Source organism: Triturus cristatus, chromosome 8 (assembly GCF_964204655.1).
Source record: "Triturus cristatus chromosome 8, aTriCri1.1, whole genome shotgun sequence".
NCBI classification, from domain to species: domain Eukaryota; kingdom Metazoa; phylum Chordata; class Amphibia; order Caudata; family Salamandridae; genus Triturus; species Triturus cristatus.
Window position 1 is genome coordinate 218,237,159 of NC_140591.1, and position 4,498 is coordinate 218,241,656.

A 4,498-nucleotide genomic window follows, 5' to 3' on the forward strand; every position below is an offset into this window, starting at 1 on the left:
TTAACATTATAAATGTAACATGATGCATTACCTGGGGAAGTGAAGCAAATGCACATCAGAACAGGGGAACCTAAGATGAGTTCCTTGATATTAGACATTACCATGATTTTAACCCAAATTGTGACACCCCCAGATAGTCTATTTCTACCTGATGAATTGACCTCCTTGTTATATGAGGTAAATCCTGAATGATACAAAGGGCTTAACAACTGGGGGGGGGGGGGACATATTTACAATCAAAGTGGCAACTTGTGTCGTGAAGCCAAAAAGGCTAATGACACGTTGTCTCACATTAGAAACGTAGGTCTGCACCATAGTTAGAAGAATATGATGCAGCCCTGCATTTCCCCCTGCACTGGCACTAAATGTAGCTGCCTAGTGCCAATGCAGACACCCTTGCACCATAGTACAAGGGTACCTGCATTGAGTCGAGTGATTTTTTATGTACAGGAAGGCGCATAAACAATCTGAAATGGCGATTTGAAACTTCTATGTGTGCTGCTGAATGCAGCACACGTAGAAGTTGCAAAACGTATTTCTTTTATTTTAGGAATGTTTATTTGCAGGAAGGGACACCTTCCTGCACATAAACAATCAAAGGCGTGTTGCTGTTTCCATGTGTGCTGCACAACTCTGTCCATCAATTGTTGTTTTTGCATTTGTCACCCCGAGTGGGAAGGGTATGCTCAGACGTGAGTCCCTTGCTCTCCATGCCACTGGAATCAGGCTATCCTGGCTGACGAGGGCTGAAAGCCCGAAACCGGTCCTAGGATGCTCGTTTCCAGTCCAGGGAGGACCTGGCTTGGCAGTTCAGGCTGGACTGTTCCCATGGGGCACAGGGTCAAGACTGATTTGCATATGGCTGGGTTCAAACTGGAATGGCATGGTGAGCAAAAAAACGATGGATTTAGGCCCAGATCTCTGTACTGGGGTGAATGTATGACATTGTTCTGCATTCTGTCCATCAATTGTTGTTTTTGCATTTGTCACCCCGAGTGGGAAGGGTATGCTCAGACGTGAGTCCCTTGCTCTCCATGCCACTGGAATCAGGCTTTCCTGGCTGACGAGGGCTGAAAGCCCGAAACCGGTCCTAGGATGCTCGTTTCCAGTCCAGGGAGGACCTGGCTTGGCAGTTCAGGCTGGACTGTTCCCATGGGGCACAGGGTCAAGACTGATTTGCATATGGCTGGGTTCAAACTGGAATGGCATGGTGAGAAAAAAACGATGGATTTAGGCCCAGATCTCTGTACTGGGGTGAATGTATGACATTGTTCTGCATTCTGTCCATCAATTGTTGTTTTTGCATTTGTCCCCCCGAGTGGGAAGGGTATGCTCAGACGTGAGTCCCTTGCTCTCCATGCCACTGGAATCAGGCTATCCTGGCTGACGAGGGCTGAAAGCCCTAAACCGGTCCTAGGATGCTCGTTTCCAGTCCAGGGAGGACCTGGCTTGGCAGTTCAGGCTGGACTGTTCCCATGGGGCACAGGGTCAAGACTGATTTGCATATGGCTGGGTTCAAACTGGAATGGCATGGTGAGCAAAAAAACAATGGATTTCGGCCCAGATCTCTGTACTGGGGTGAATGTATGACATTGTTCTGCATTCTGTCCATCAATTGTTGTTTTTGCATTTGTCACCCCGAGTGGGAAGGGTATGCTCAGACGTGAGTCCCTTGCTCTCCATGCCACTGGAATCAGGCTATCCTGGCTGACGAGGGCTGAAAGCCCTAAACCGGTCCTAGGATGCTCGTTTCCAGTCCAGGGAGGACCTGGCTTGGCAGTTCAGGCTGGACTGTTCCCATGGGGCACAGGGTCAAGACTGATTTGCATATGGCTGGGTTCAAACTGGAATGGCATGGTGAGCAAAAAAACGATGGATTTAGGCCCAGATCTCTGTACTGGGGTGAATATATGACATTGTTCTGCATTCTGTCCATCAATTGTTGTTTTTGCACAACACAACACAGCACAGATGAAAACAGCAAAACTAAAGAGAAAATACAATTTCTTCTCATTTTACCAGGGTAAGACCAGGTTTTCCCTTGTCTTAATTTTGGTGCTGCCCTTATAGTTACGCTGCCCTTGTAAATAAAGGGCAGCGTCAAAATCATTGGGTGTTGCGGTGGAATGCCCACAGCAACACCCATTTCGCTCCCCTTTCCCGCTAAGTGCAGCGTAAAAGGGTGCCTTATTTACAAGGTAGCATTAAGCCACGTTAAGTGCCTAAATCCTGTCTTGTAAATAAGGCGAAAAAAGGAACAGGGGGACCCTCATCACATGGAACCAGGGTAGTCAATACATTTTCGGAAACAGTGGTTGCTGTGGGATAATATGCAACGCTATACTGGTAAAGTTATGCGCAATTGCAATAGAAAAGGGTTAAATTAATGTCAAAAGGAGAAAGGACCAAATACACCTTGGTTGTAGTTACTCCAAATTACTTTTTATACTTCTCGAATATATACAAAAATAAATATAAACAATCGTGCGTAGTGTCCCCAGCCAGTGAAACTGGAACCTAAAACATGGGTGACAGATCAGTGACATTTGTGATTGGTTTCCAAAGCATTTTAAAGTCGACCATTTACAATTATATACAACATAGACCGCGACTCTATACAATGATAAGCGCTGGTTTTATGGTTCGCTTTAGTTTCTTTGCCGATGACGTTTCGACCCTTTGTGCAATATAGGGTCTCTTTAGGACCTAAGAGTGTAGGGACATCAAGAAAAAGAAGGATAGTGTCAGTGTGTGGCCAGCAATTCTATGCGGTGACAGGACTTGAATTAGAATAAGGACTATAGGGTACCTGGGGGCATATCAGCAAGGCTAGGCGATAGAATTATCGCCGCTTTTGCGGCCGTTTTCAGCCGAAAAGCGGCAATAATTTTATCACCTAACGCGTGAAAACTTGCATTAGCGTAGGATTTCCTAACGCCCAGCTTTGCATCTCTAATGAGATGCAAAGTGGGCGTTCCTGACCTGACATGACAGGAGAAATGTCGCTAAGCGACATTTCTCCTATCATGATGCCCCACGCTATGAAGCATAGTGGCAGGAAAAGTAGTGATAACCCCTGTTATCGCTACTTTCCTTACGCCTGCTTCAGGACTGACTTAGCCATGATATCCTATGGAAGGTGGATATCATGGCTAAGTTTGTGAGTCCCTATCATCAAGCTAACAACACATTGCGTGAGATTATCGCTGGGTTTCCAGCGATAATCTCACGTTAGGCAGTTAGCGTGAGGATTTTTATCGCTTTTGAGATAAGTGATGCTAATAGCACGCATCTCAGCGATAAAAATCCACGCTAGACGGCGATAATTATCCTAGCGCTAAGCGCGCTTAGCGATAATTATCGCCGGTTGTTGCTGATATGCCCCCTGATTTGTTGACTACGCAGCCGCGTGAGTAACAAAGTGCCACGAGTGAGTGATATAAAAGAAAAAGAAACTAAAGGATACTCACAAGGGACCCATCCGGGTGCTGCACAAGTGAGAAGCAAGATAGAATAAGTTAAACACAAATGAGAACGGACACCATAATTCTAAGGTCATGTGAATGCATACAGATATCTCACTAGGGAACTTACCCCAAGTGAGGGTTAGGGAAGGCTGGTAGTCTGGATATAGCACAACGCTATCAGTCAGGTAGGATGAAGGTATTGTTTGGACCCACAACGGTATGTGCGAACAATGTAGAACTCAAAGAATAATAAGGATACTGTCATGCAAGGATACAATACATGACTTACAGCCAGCACAAACACATGATTTATATTAGTCTAGTTACAAACTGGGGTTATTAATTGGTCAAGATTGTCTCTTGGATGGAAATGCCAACTGCTGTAGTCAGGCAGGCATTGGGGCAGTGATTTCCTGTAAAATTACAGAGTTTGTCAGTAACAATTATCAAAAGGATTAAGAGCGCTGTTGCGGTATGCGCGTGCCAGAGTCAAAGTAGTGGCTGTTACCTAATGTTGAAATGTAACACGTGGTTCTATGATATCCACGCGAGACCACGGAGCTGCCCAAGTCCTGATGCAACCACCGTTGGGTGTTAACCTGTAAACACACAGGAATCACTGTTGTAAAATATAGTATAAACGAAGGCTTGAGGCGTGCACGCATGACGCGAGTCAGGGCGAGTCTTTAGCGCGTGCCGATCCAACGCTCATACAGCAGGACAGGATACGTCTCGCTGCTGTTGGCCAAGTGACACTGGGCTGCAGAAACCTCGCACTTAAATACACTGAATACCCGCCGAAAGCGGTTTGACAAGCAGGCATCACTAGCGATTGCCGCTTGTCACGATCATCCGGCTTTTGGTGTCCGTTTCGAAATAAAAGAAAGACCAAGGTTGTAACGATAGAAAGAAAGAAAATAACACTGGAGAGATAAATAAACAAACTAAATAAAATAAATAAATAATAACCATTGTTTGCTATGCAATGTATAAATAAAAGCTAAATTACAAGTGGCAGTCTCAATGCAGGC